This window comes from Heterodontus francisci, chromosome 14 (genome assembly GCF_036365525.1).
Source record: "Heterodontus francisci isolate sHetFra1 chromosome 14, sHetFra1.hap1, whole genome shotgun sequence".
NCBI classification, from domain to species: domain Eukaryota; kingdom Metazoa; phylum Chordata; class Chondrichthyes; order Heterodontiformes; family Heterodontidae; genus Heterodontus; species Heterodontus francisci.
Genome location: NC_090384.1, coordinates 37384512 through 37399163, shown reverse-complemented (window position 1 = coordinate 37399163; position 14652 = coordinate 37384512). Strand labels below are relative to the sequence as shown.

Below are 14652 nucleotides of genomic sequence, written 5' to 3'. Positions count from 1 at the left end.
TACGGTTTGACGTGATTTGTTTCTGTTTTATCTGGTTATTATCACAGTGCTGTTTGTGGGAGCTTGCTGTGGGCAATGGCTGCTGCGTTCCCTACTTTACAACAGTGACTACAATTCACAAAGACCTTCATTGGGTAGAAAGTGGTTTGCGACGTCCTGAGGTCGTGAAAGGTGCTAGAGAAGAGCAAGTCTTTCTTTGTAGAGAGAAAATGGATAATCCCATGAGAAGACTGCTTAAAAATCATGAGGGAGTCAAGACGTTGTTGGAAAGTCTCGGAAGAGACAGGCTGATATTTCTGACAGAAAGGAGAAATACTGTGTGTACTTGAATGTTATCTACAAAAACTTAGTTCAGTTCCTAGAGTTGGGATCTTTAATTTTATGTACTCAAGGAGTTGGAAGAAAGATGTTCAATAAATACACAACTGTATTTGATTGCTGTCAGATTATTTGTTTTGCATTTTAATACTTCAAATCAGGGCTTCTGGGATGCTTTATCTCTTCTAAGACTGTACTGTAATCTTATAGAGGAACAAGACAGTCCAGTGTGTAAAAGCAATTAACAAGCAGCGCTTGCTGATTGTTTATCTGGGAGTGCTACAAAAACGTACAAAGATCTCACAGGATAGATGGACACTCAAAGCTTTGGAGGGTTGAGATTCACCCATGACATCAAATAATCTCAGGTAAGAACATTTAAAAAAAAAAGTGATACGAACCTTTAAGTAAAATTGTTTTAAATGCCAATGTTAGAAATTGTTCACCATACTTTGTCAACATTAACATATTTGTTTTTTTTTGCTTTGTAGGCTATTCGAGGTGCTGGCCATTATGTGTATGCTGATCAACCAGAAGTCGTCAACCAAACAGTACCGCAGATCTCCAGTACTGTAGGCTAATGATCAGACAGCACTGGGAATCTGCAGCACTTTACATTAACAATCAAACTGCACTGGGAAAGCCTGCTATCTGATCTGCCATTTTTCCAATCAATCAATCAATCTTTCCTTTCACTGAAATTTACTTTCCAGTCCAATCTCTCTGTATTGAATTCACTGAGCTTAGGAATAGCAATAGGAAAATGATAATTGACCTCTGCGTTGCTCACGTTCAAATCTTCATGGCCTTGCACACCACCCCATCCCCCACCACTCCAAACCTCTACAGCACTACAACCCTCCAAAAACTGTGTTGACCAAAAAAGGGAGGGGGTAAGGAAATCACTAGGTTTGCACGCCTGATCACTATCCAATGAACTCGGCCACAAAGTGCTCGTGTGTGAAAGTTGGCGGGGGTGGGGGGTGGTGTTGGTTCCTGGTGACGGGATCAGGCTCAGATTCCCCACAACTCCATCTGCAGGAATAGCCTGCTGCTGGAACGAATGGACCGGATCACAACATTTGGACAAGGTAGAGCACGATAACCTGTTTGATATCGTTAACTTTATTACGATAGTCGGATCGGGTTGGGCGCAAAAAAAAAATTAAATGACTCGGGGCCCAGCTCGAGTTTAGGTTGAATGTGGTCGGGTCGGGCCCAGGTCGGGTTTCATTTTACCTGGGCAGTACTTTCACCTCCTTGAGGCAGTAAGTCCCGCCTAATGGAGCTGCCAGCCAATCAGCGGGCCGGCAGCTCTTAGTCCCAGCAGCGACACCAGGAGTGGTGGCAACTGCTGGGACTACATCCAGCCATCGCAGCAAAGTGAGAGACAGCCCTGGAAGACAGGTAAGTTTTTAGGGCCTCGCTGGGGACAATCAGCCAGGCCCCGGCAAGGCAAGGAGGGTCAGTTAGGGGGCTGGGGGGATTGTTGTGCGTTAGGGGCGGTTGGGGCTTCAGGGGCTGCCCTCCATGGGGTACAGAGTGCCAATCAGGAAGGCCCCCTCCCAGCCCTCAAGAAGGCTGCCTGGTTTTACCAGTCAGGGTTCCTGAGGCTTTTGCCGTCCAGCCACAGAGGGTAAAATACCCGTGGCAGCGGGAGGAGGCCCATAAGTGCCAGTTAATTGGCGACTTAAAGGCCTTGATTGGCCTGGGGCAGGCAGATAGTTTCTTGCCCTGCGTAAAATTGCATCCAGGGTGGCAGGGGGTCGGGCATGCACCCCCCCCCCCCCCCACCCCACCCCCCCGCCTCCCACTCAATTTTGCAACCTGTCCCCCTCAACCCTGCCACCAGCCCACTCGTTTGCGGGCAGTAAAATTCTGACCACTTGTGATGATTTAGATCCTGTTGATTTATATTAAAAACCAACTTACTTTTCCTGTCATCACCAATACTTACCCTTGCAATGGTATTGACTGTGTCAATTAGATAGCATTAAATAAAGTTCCATTACTTAATGGATCTCTGTGGTCACCTCAGTCTTTGATTTAAGTTACACTTCACTCATCTGTACATTGGCACAGCAGTCGATTGATCTGGATGATCACTAATCAATTTCTCTAGGACTGGATTACGTTGAACAGTACAAGTGGAACATTTTAGATATTATGAATAAGATATCCCGAGATATAAAATGGTAGATCTCAATCTAATTTTCTGATGTACGGTATTTCCATTAGTGAGGGTTGTGAGGGGGAGAAATTAATCTTTTCATTAATATAAGCTCCATATTGGAACTTTTCAGTTCAATACTTCTAAAATAAATAGGTATTTTGTGAGCTTTAGCACTTATCTCCCTTACAAAAAATTGGGAGTGATATATTTAATCCTGAGATTCAGAGAGATGCTGTTAAATTAATAAGTTACTTCTACTGAAAGAAACTTCTAATAATATATTGAAAAAAGGGGAGTGTGTTCAGGTAAAAATAATATTACAAAACTTCTTGAAATAATCCTTTGGGATGTAGCACAAGTTAACAGTTGGAATGTGAGGAAGTATTTCCTGTCGTTAACAGATTGAAAGTAGACATTAAAACTGCAGATAATTTTGAGGTTTCTGTGTATCAGAGAATTTGTAATCAACCACATCACATAATTAGGCGCCAAAACTTTTTAGAAACTGAAGCCAAGTATTTGAAGCACTGCATTTGGTACAAGAGTCCAGGAAGAGACTTAGCAGTCTGATAAAAACTAATGAGGCCTTGAGGGAATTCTACCAAAATCTCTAAATTGGTCAGGAACAAAATAAAAAGTACTCTCACTGTGTTCTTTGAAGGAATCAAACTCTTCATTATTTTCAGACAACACAGGAAACCTTTAATACTCCTCTCTGATGATCCCCAACTGACAGAAATGCATTAAAAAATCCTCAAACTTAAGTAGGCTCTGGGATGTGGGGCTTTCCTGAAAAGACAGGGCCCTATTTAAGGTTGTAATGGCATTTCTTGTGAAGATTAAACAGCTGGACACGGAGAGAGGGCGAATGGGGAAATGTCCTTTGTTTGCAATTTGTAGTGTAATTGCAAGCATGCTCCTGACATATGACTGAGTAAAACTCAAAAATTACAGATAGACAGCAATCATAATTTTTAGAAAAATAATTTTTAACATCATAGTGTATAAGCCTACTTTGTTAATTATGGAACCGATTGAGTAACAGATTGATCTATAGCGTGTATATTGCGACAACATATTGCATAAATAAAAACTCCTTCTTCATTTAAGCGGATACTGCAGTGCAGTACTAAATGAGTTCTACACTGCGGGAAAGCTATCCCTCAGATGAGATGTTAAAGCAAAGCCCCATCTGCCTTACCAGGCAGCTACACAAGATCCTATGGCACTATGGGCATAACTGCCAGACTAGGCCCACGGCGGATGATGAGGAAACCAACACAAGGGAAAAACCTACTTGACCTCGTCCTCACTGTTGCAGATGCATCTATCCATGACAGTACTGGTGGGAGTGACCGTAGCACAGATCTTGTGGGGATGAAGTTCCATCTTCACACTGAGGCCACCCTCCATCATGTTGTTTGGTACGACCACTGCTAAATGAGATAGATTCAGAACAGATCTAGCAGCTAAAAACTGGGCATCCATGAAATGCTGTAGGCCATTAGCAGCAGCAGAATTGTATTCCACTACAATCTCATGGCCTGTCATATCCTTGACTCTACCATTACCGTCAAGCCTGGAGATCAGCCCTAGTTCAATGAGGAATGGAGAAGGAAATGCGAGCAGCAGCACCAGGCATACCTAAACATAAGGTGCCAATCTGGTGAATCTGCAACACAGGACTACTTGCATGTTAAGCAGAGGAAGCAGCGTACTATAGATGGAGCTAGATGATCTCACAACCAACAGACCAGATAAAAGCTCTGCAGGCCTGTCACATCCAGTTGTGAATGGTGCTTGACAATTAAACAGCTAATGGGACTGGAGACACCATGAACATCCCATCCTCAATGATAGCAGAGCCCAGTACATCAGTGCAAAAGACAAGGCTGAAGCATTGCAACCATCTTCAGGCAGAAGCGCTGAGTGAATGATCCATCTCGGCCTCCTCCTGAGGTTCTCACCATCCTGGAACTCGCTGCCAACGAGGGTGGTGGAAGTGGAGATGATCAATGATTTTAAAAGGAATTTGGATAGACACATAATGGAACTAAATGAGAATAGAGCAGGGGAATGGGACTGACTGGGTTGTTCCACAGAGAGTTGGCATGGACTCGATGGGCTGAATGGCCTCCTTCTGTGCCATAATGACTCTATGGGCTGGATTTTTAAAGCCTGCTGAATGCGGCTGCGGGGAGGCGAGCAGAATTTAAGGATCACGTTATCGGAGGATGGAATGGGGACCTGGCGCCTTTGGAATGCACAGCCATTTTTAAAGGGGTGCTGGGAGGCAGGGAACGGCAACCCTGCAAACTTCAATTGATTTCCTGTTTAGCTCTTTATGGAGCTTATTCACAGGCCTGTTAGCAGCAGTTTAGGATTTTTAAAGGTAGGGAATAGGGAAAACTCTTTGTGGGGAACACAGCAGGGTCAGGAATACTGTGGTGGACCATGAGGGCTATGGGAAGGGCTGATTGAAATAATGCTCAGGCACAAATAATGAAGCTCAGCCTTTGCTGGAGCTCTGACACCAGCTTTTCTTAGTGGTGAGTGGCAGGAATCTGAAGAGGGACATGAGCCTGCTGGCATCACTTGGGCAGCTGGGGTTAGCAGGTGAAGGCCTGGTGAATGCACCCAGCTGAGGGAGTTCAGACGTGAACAGGCTTCTCTGATATTGGACAGAGCAGCCAGGATTAGCTTCAGCAGATGCACCTACTGAACAGCAGGAGGCCACAGAGCACAGCGGGGGGGAGGGGGGGCATGGGGTGCTGCAAGGAGAAGGCAGCTCTACCCAATACATTGAATCTACTGCCCAATAGTCAGCAACCTGCAAATGACAGAGTGCCCATCCCATCGGAGGCTGCGCCTATCCAGGAAGATGGTCTCACACATTTGTGCTCTGATCCACAATGACCTGAGGCCTTGCGGCCACCATAGCAATCCCTTACCTGCAGTAGTCAAGGTTACCGTTGCCCTGATTTTCTATACAACCAGACCATTCCAGGGATCTTCTGAGGACCTAGGTGGCATCTCACAGTCGGCAGCTCATTAGGCCACCAGGCAGGTCACAGATGCCATTTTCAGGAGGGCAGGGATTACATCCACTTTGACACAGATGGACCTGCACTGGTACAGAGGGCATTGGGTTTTGCCTCCATCACTGGATTTCCCCAGGTGCAGGGCATCATCAATTATACCCATGTGGCCAAGGCACCCGGGGACTGGCCAGTGAGATCCATCGACAGGAAGGATTTCCGCCCCCTCAACGTCCATCTTGTCTGCAACAGGACCACAACAGGAGCTCCCTCCATAAGCGAACTCACTTTCCTGTCAGTCCAGACTGCCTCAGATCTTCACTCCATTCCCCAAATTGCGGGATTGGATGCTAGAGGACAAGGGAAATTCCTTGAAGAGATCACTTCTGATGCCCGTAAGGGAGCCCCAGACAGAGGCACAGAGATGATACAAACAATGCCACTTGCTCAGCAGGCTAAACATTGAGCAGGCCATCAGGTTTGTGAAGATACAATTCCAGCGCCTGGATCAGTCGGGTGGTTCCTCCAATGCCCTCCTGCAAGGGTCTCTGTCATTGTGGTGGTCTGCTGTGCTCTCCATAACATGGCCCTCCAGAGAGGTGTGGAACTTGAGGACAGTGAGGCCCTGGAAGGAGGCAGCTCATTGGGGAAAGAGCAGGAGGTAAGAGAGGAAGAGGAAGGGGGCGGAGGGGGCTAACAATGAACAGAGAGGTGCCCCTGCTGCATGACGAAGTGGCCTCCTCCTGCTACCCTCTGGAAAGAGGACCTCCCTCCTCTCCATCCCGGCCTCCAACACGAGATCCAGGTCGGCATCGATGAAGCGATGGCCCTTAGTGCCAAATCTTCGGCTCCCCTGTGACATCTCGCTTCCCACTGGTGAAGTGAAGGCTGCTGTGGAAGTCTACATGAGCCCAACACATGATCTGACTCAGCTCCTTTCCCAGGCCCACTGGTTCTAAGTGGACAGGAAACCTGTCTCCAAACCAATTAAGGGCTAACCCATTTAAAATTTGAAATCTGATTGAGTTTCCCACCAGAAACGGGTTTCTGACACAGAATCAGACCCGTAGAACCATAGAAAAATTAAGGCACAGAAGGACGCCATTCAGCCCGTCGTGTAAGTGCTGGCTGAAAAAATGGCCGCCCATTCTAATCCCACTTTCCAGCACCTGGTCCATAGCCTTGCCAGGTGCATGTCCAGGTACCTTTTAAAAGAATTGAGGGTTTCTGCCTCCACCACCGTTCCTGGCAGTGAATTCCAGACACCCACCACTCTCTGGGTGAAAAAGATTTTCCTCATGTCCTCTCTAATCCTTCTACCAATCACTTTAAATCTGTGTCCTATCTAAGACTGCGCTCAGGTTCCCATCCGCCTGCCAAGCTAGTTTAAACCATCCCCAACAGCACTAGCAAACCTTCCTGTAAGGATATTTGTCCCAGTCCTGTTCAGGTGCAGACCGTCCGGCTTGTACAGATCCTACTTTCCCCAGTACCAGTTCCAATGCCCCAGAAATCTGAAGCCCTCCCTCCTGCACCATCTCTCCAGCCACGCATTCATCTGGTGTATTTTCCTATTTCTATACTCACTAGCATGTGGCCTTGGGAGTAATCTGGAGATTACTACCTTTGAGGTCCTGCTTGCTAATCTCGTTCTTAACTCCCTAAACCTAGCCTGCAGGACCTCATCCCTCTTTCTTCCTATATCGTTGGTACCAATGTGGACCACGACCTCTGGCTGTATACCCTCACCCCCCAGAATGTCCTGTAGCCATTCGGTGGTATCCATGACCCTTGCACCAGGGAGGCAACATATCATCCTGGAACCACGTCTGCGACCACAGAAATGCCTATCTGTTCCCTAGCTATAGAATCCCCTATCACTATTCCTCTCTTGTCCTTTCTCCTCCCTCCCTGCACAGCTGAGCCACCCATGGTGCTCTGGTCACAACTCTTGCTGTACTCTCCAGAGGAACCCTCGCTCCCAACGGTACTCAGAACTGAATACTGGTTAGAAAATGGGATGCTCTCCGGGGATTCCTGCATTACCTGTCTTGACATTCATGTCTGTCTGGCAGTCACCCAGTCCCTCTTTGCCTGTGCTCTCTTAAGCTCCACAGTGACTACCTCCTGAAGTGTGCAATCCACGTAGTTCTTTGTCTCGCGGATGCGCCACAGTGAATCCAGCTGCTGCTCGAGTTCCGAAACCTGGAATTCAAGCTTCTGCAGACGGTGACACTTGCTGCAGATGTATTTGTCAAGGACACATGGTGCGTCCACGACTTCCCACATACCACAGGAGGCACATTCCACTTGGCCGAGCTGCCCTGCCATTACTTAGCTTTACAAACTAACTATTGCTAATGTAATAGGTGCAATAATTTATCAGTTACTTGCCAATCAGCTTCGTCCCCTGTACCGTGGAGGCTGAAAAGGCAAAAAGAAAAGACAGACTGCAAAGAGCACCTCCTTCCCCTAGTCAGTAAAATCCCTCACACACAACTCACAGCCTGACTATGTCCAAACAGCACTACTGTAAGTAGTAGTTATTAATAAATTACACTAATTAAAACAAAACCTTAGTAGTACTAACCTTACCACTTACAAGGTAGCTATTTGAGTATTTAAAAAAAAAGAACTTTTTTCTGATTTTTTAAGCTATTTACATGTAATAACAGCTGTTACTTACCAACCAATCAGCTTACAGATTTCCCGTGATGTCACTGGTAGTTTCTTTTTCCTCTTTGCAAACCCAGCACGCGCTGACACAGACAGAGAGCTTGCCGCCGACAGCTGCTGCTCCGGTCTGAGGTAGGTGAGGGCCTTGAGCCCCACACTTAATTTCCACAGGTCCGGCTCCGGATCCGCCTCCTCCAAGGTCCACCGCCGACTGCTGCTTCTCCGGTCTAAGATAGGTGAGGGCTTCGAGCCCCGCTCTTTATTTCCACAGGTCCTGTTCCAGATCTGCCTCCTCCTAGGTCCGCCGCCGACTGCTGCTGCTCCATTCTGAGGTCCCAGTTCCTGTTTCCTGCCTCTGTAACGAAAATACAGCCCTATGACTCTATTACAGATGCCAGTCTACAGCTGATTCAATTCATTCCAAGTGATATGAAGAAATGGCTGAGTCTTCCGGATACAGAAAAGGCTGTGGATGCAACAATACCCTACTATAGTGTTGAAGACTCATGCTCAGCAACTAAACACACCTCTAGCCAAGCTGTTCATGTATGGCTACAACACTGGCATTTACCCGACATTGTAGAAAATTGCCCAGGTGTGACCTGTTTACAAAACACAGGACAAATCTAATCCGGCCAACTGTCATCTCATCAGCCTATTCTCAATCGTCAGAAAGTGATGGAAGATGTCGTTGACAATGCTATCAAGTGGCAGTTACTCATCAACAACCTGCTAACCGATACCCAGTTTGGGTTTCGCCAGGACCATTCAACTTTGAACCTCATTACTGCCTTGGTCCAAACAGGGACAAATAAGCCTAGATGAGGTGCGAGTGACTTCCCTTCGCATCTAGGCACATTTGATAGAGTGTGGCATCAAGAAGCCCAAGCAATTTGAAGTCAATGGGAATCAGGAGAAAAGTCTCCACTGGCCGGAGTCACATGTAGCACAAAGGAAGATGGTTGTGGTTGTTGGAGGCCAATCATCTCAGCCCCAGGACATCACTGCAGGAGTTCCTCAGGACAGTGTCCTAGAACCAACCAACTTCGGCTGCTTCATTAATGGCCTGCCCTCCAATGTAAGGTCAGAAATGGGGATGTTTGCTGATGATTGCAGTGTTCAGTTCCATCCGCAACTCCTCTGTTAATACAACAGTCTGCATCCACATGCAGCAAGATTTGGACATCATTCAGGTTTGTGTTGATAAGCAGCAAGTAACATTCATGCCACACAGCCCATGGCAATGACCATCTACAACGAGAGTCTGACTACCTCCCCTTGACATTCAAAAGCATTACCATCACTGAAATCCCACTATCAACATCTAGAGGGTCAACGTTGACCAATGACTAAACTGGACCAGCCACATAAATACTGTGGCTTCAAAAGCAGGTCAGAGGCTGGGAATTCTGCAGCGAGTAACTCACCTCCTGATTCCTCAGAGCCTGTCCACCATCTCCAAGGCACATGTCAGGAGTGTGATGGAAAACTTTCCAATTGCCTGGATGAGTGCAACTTCAACAACACTCAAGAAGCTCAACACCATTCAGGACAAAGCAGCCCACTTGATTGTCACCCCATTCACCAACTTAAACATTCACTCCCTCTATCACCGACACACAGTGGCAGCAGTGTGTACCATATACAAGATGCACTACAGCAACTCATCAAGGCTCCTTTGACAGCACCTTCCAAATCAGCAACCTCTACCACCTGGAAGGACAAGGGCACCAGGTGCCTGGCAACATCACCACCTGCAAATTCCCCTCCAAGTTCACACCATCCTGTCTTGGAAATATATTGCCGTTCCTTCATTGTCGCTGATCAAAATCCTGAAACTCCCTACTGAGCAGCACTGTAGGAATACCTACATCACATGGATTGCAGTGGCTCAAGAAGGCAGCTCACCACCATCTTCTCAAGTGCAATTAGGTATGGGCAATAAAAACAGGCATGGCCAGAAATACCCAAATCCCATGCACAAATAATAATAAAACTTTTTCAAGAACAGCAAGTACGTTCTCCCTGGAATCCTGGCGAATATTTATCTCTCACCCAACAGACGATGTGGGCATTTATCTTAATTTCATTTGTGGGACCTTGCTGTGTGCAAATTGGCTGCTGTGTTTCCCTACATTACAACAGTAACAACACTTCAAAAGAACCACATTTTATTATTCGTTCGTGGGATGCGGGCATCGCTGGGTAGGCCAGCATTTATTGCCCATCCTTAATTACCCTTGAGAAGATGGTGGTGAGCTTCCTTCTTGAACCACTGCAGTCCTTGGGGTGTAGGTACATCCACAGTGCTGTTAGGAAGGGTGTTCCAGGATTTTGACTCAGTGACAGTGAAGGAACGGCAATACAGTTCCAAGTCAGGATGGTGTGTGGCTTGGAGGGGAACTTGCTGGTGGTGGTGTTCCCATGCATCTGCTGCCCTTGTCCTTCAAGGCAGTAGAGGTTGCGGGTTTGGAAGGTGCTGTTGAAGGAGTCTTGGTGAGTTGCTACAGTACATCTTCATTGGCTGTGAAGTGCTTTGCATGCCCTGAGTAATGAAAGGGGGATATTAATGGAAGTTCTTTCCAAGTTGTTCTTACATCACTTCAATGGTCATTTTTTTAGAATCCAATCTATCTCTCCTATATAAATTCAAGCAAATGTATTTTATAACAGAAATTAGTTCACCGCAGTGTGTAGGTGTGTAATGTTAGATTGCAAACACATCATCAGTCTGAAAATCGAGGTGATCATGGGAGTGACGTACAATGATGCTGTTATAAATTTCTCTTGGCAGTGTGTGACCATCACTCCAGGCAGAGGCTGTGGGAGTTTTCTCTTGTTTATAATTGAGCAACAATTTTATTCTTGAGTAATGTCAGGGTGAATTATGAGAATATTCAGCATTCAGCACATCACTGATGGTTTGGGCATTTTGAATAATTTTTTGCTGTAAGGCCCCTTTACAACAGTCAAGGCCATGAAATCACTGCTTCAACAGTCCAATTGTGCATATGGACATATAAAATCGATGGGCCAGAAAAGGCCACCTGGTCAACCAAGCCTGCATCACATCATGATGGAGCATCATGACTAGACAGTTCCTATACCCACTGCCCCCACAACCTTGTAATCTACTTGGAGAGGTGAAAAGAAAGAGAAGAAAAACCCGGGGACAATAGTGAAAAAAATACTCTGGAAAATTCCTGTCTGACCCTCTCCGGTGATCAAAACCAGTCCAGGAGATCACATGGGCCAAGTGTTACGTATTCAGTATGAACCATATCTAACTGTGCAAGTGGGGTTCATTACATTCAAGTTATATACATAATCCAGGGCTAGATTTCCACCCATTCATGGTTAACAGCTGTAATATCCACACTGGCTTCAACTACAGTTGCTTATTGCATTCAGATAAATCCAGATACACAAGACTGGCTAATGATGTGAAAGTCAAGTTGACCCTGGAAACTGTGCAGTCACTTGGATATCATGATGTAGAATCATGAAGGGGTTTGTGCGGGGGTAGGGGGGTGTTGCTTTTCTGGTCCATTGCCAATGTCTTAATTTGTGCCATCACTCTGGGATTTCTGCTGAGATTATGGCGAAAGTTCAGGAGAACCCCTGCAGAAATTCTACCCCATGTCTTGGAGTATCTGTCCAGCTGCCTGTTAAGGTAATGGAAAACTTATGATTGATACATGTTTTTAGATTGGCTCATGCCACATGTAGGGGTGGGGACTTCCTCTGTACAGCAAAATACCTGTTTATAATGACTAAACTCCCTACACTTAACACACTGTGTAAGCTTTTACTTCATGTGAACATGCTTCACAACACCCAGCACTCTGATAAAAGCTGGCAAAGCTGTAAATATTTTGCTGTGTGGCCAACTGTTTCTCGCCATTTTTAGAGAAATAGGTTAACCTGCGACTCTTCTCCAACAATATGCCCACCACTTCCCCAATATTGACGATACGGTGCTTTGTGCAGTAGCACTGTGGTGTCCTCCGGGTGTCTGGAGAAAACCTGTAATGAATAGTTTAACAATATTCTGATTTTGACAGCAACAGGAGTAGCAATGGGAGAAATACACTAAAATTTGAATCATTTAGCAATGTCCATGTAAGCATTTCTGTGGTTAGCCAAGACTGCACTTTGGGCAATGTCAAGTCATTCAACATTGGCTTATGAGGCTGTTCACATGAGCCTGCCTTTCTCCTATATACCCTCCTTCTCTTTGCTCACCTCTGACATTCCAGCTGCTGTTCCTCAGAGTGACTAATGGCACCCAATGTTGGAAGGAAAGACACTTGAAAATAGGTTGGGTCATGATCTTTGTATATGAAATTTACGGGAGTGCTAAAATTGGCAGGGGATCCACACCACAGAGAGTGAAGATGAAAGTTTATCCTTGCGTTTGCTTTGATTCTGACAATAAAGCCTGACAGAAATATATTGCACTGTGTAGTGTTGTAGTGTTTTGAAATTGCAAATACATTGTGCATTGCATACTCTAGAGGGTGCTGTAGAACATACATGCTAGCATAGGGAAATTGAAAGTAAAACAGTATAAGGAAGAAGCCTTTATGTTCAACAGTCTGCTGCTTCTGTCTCATCATGCTGTCTCAATCTTTGCCTCACACCTTATATTAAACTCGGTCAGACCTCAATAAAGTCCAGAGGCAACAAGGTAAATAGATGGATGATAAAAAACTGGAAACATTGCTTTCAGTTAGAAAAATTTGGAAGGTTTTTGTCTACTTTTTGTGACAGCATTTTCAGTTGCAGAGTGCATTTGAGTGACATACAGGAAGCTTGCACAGTGTATACACACACTATGATCTCTCCAAAATAACCATCTAATCAACAAAACATATATATAATCTCGGATCATTGCAGAGAAGCTTCCTCTGAAAAGGAATGTGATCCCGGATCTTCTATTACTGCATTGCTGATCAGTATGGCGACGTCTATGCCTAATCTATTACATTGTGATGTGCATTCAGAGCCATTATCTGTATCGCCACATTGGCAAAAGTGGCTGTGATGTTACAAAGGTGCAATGGCAGGTTTTGCAATCACAGACGCCGCAAGAAAAAGGCTTTACTTCTACACTACAGAGGTGAAGAAACAGAAGATATCTTTGAGACACAAACAAGAAATGCTGGAAATACTCAGCAGGTCTGGCAGCATCTGTGGAGAGAGAAGCAGAGTTAATGTTTCAGGTCAGTGACCCTTTATCAGAACTGGCAGATATTAGAAATGTAAAAGATTTTAAGCAAGTATAGCAGGGGTGGGGCAAGAGATAACAAAAGGGGTAAAACAAGGCCACAGAGAATAAAGCAGAGAAGCACAAACTTGGGGCCAGGCTGCTCAGTTTTCTGTCCATTAACACCCTCTCTGTACTAACGCTTTGTTTTTCAGCACACTATTAACATACCATTTGCCTTTGCTCCATGACCTTCTGGTCAGTTATTCTCTGTGACCTTGTCTCATCAACACCTCTTTTGTTATCTCTTGCCCCACCCCCGCTTTACTTGCTTAAAACCTTTTACATTCCTAATATCTGCCAGTTCTGATAAAGGGTCACTGACCTGAAACATTAACTCTGCTTCTCTCTCCACAGATGCTGCCAGACCTGCTGAGCATTTCCAGCATTTCTTGTTTGTGTTTCAGATTTCAAGCATCTGCAGTATTTTGCTTTTATTTTAGATATCTTTGAGACACTTATGCCTGAGCAAAATGACTACACCTCAGCAAAAAATGTGCTGATAACTTTACACCTAAAAAAACACTATATACGAAACCATTGTCTTCCGACGCACTAAGCAAGAAGAAAACGAGACAACTGACCAATATTGCATGTGATGAGGCAATTAGCAACCAACATATTCAACATCACCAAAGTCACATTTGAAAAGGAAATCAAAACACAAATAATCAAAGGCAGTCTTCACCAGTCAACTACACTGATAAGCACTCAGGAAAGACACAAAGCTGTCAGAGCTGTTGGAGTTAGCAAGATCACTATCACTTTCAGAGTCCAGAGCTACTGAAGTTGAGGTTGCTAACAGTAAGTACCACACTCCAAGTTCTACTCCTGTAAACACTATTCATTGCTGATATGTCAGGAAACCACCTGCAAAACAAAAGCCATCTCAAACAGAGTTGTGACTTATCCAAAGAATGTTTCCACTGTGGCGGTGGTTACCCACACTGAACAGAGTGTCATGCTACTGGTAAACAGTGTAAAGCCTGAGGAAAAGCCAAGCACTTTGCACTTGTTTGTCGCTCATCAGCAAAATCAACTACTAAGACCAATACCAACAGAAAGGGATCACGAATGCGTACCACAGCAAAAAGGCAAGAGAATGCAGCTAACTTAGAGGTGGATGACCCGGAACATACTTTTGGGTTCTCTCTCAGAAACAGCAAATAGTCACATGT

The 14652-nt window shown here is 45.3% G+C and overlaps 1 protein-coding gene across 11 annotated transcripts in view; it reads right to left on the bottom strand.

Annotated features, from left to right (window-relative positions):
- The window catches only part of syt12 (synaptotagmin XII), a 263045-nt gene that overhangs the window by 123927 nt on the left and 124466 nt on the right, over positions 1 to 14652 (bottom strand). For 2 of the 11 annotated variants that reach the window (XM_068045991.1, XM_068045995.1), the window contains one exon: positions 8216 to 8560. The exons of 8 other annotated variants lie outside the window; for them this stretch is intronic. The gene's annotated coding sequence lies outside the window, so the exon portion shown is untranslated. Of the gene's footprint in view, positions 1 to 8215; positions 8561 to 9632; positions 9665 to 14652 lie in introns of those variants that run through there. One more of the 11 variants, XM_068045997.1, reaches the window with a different exon arrangement.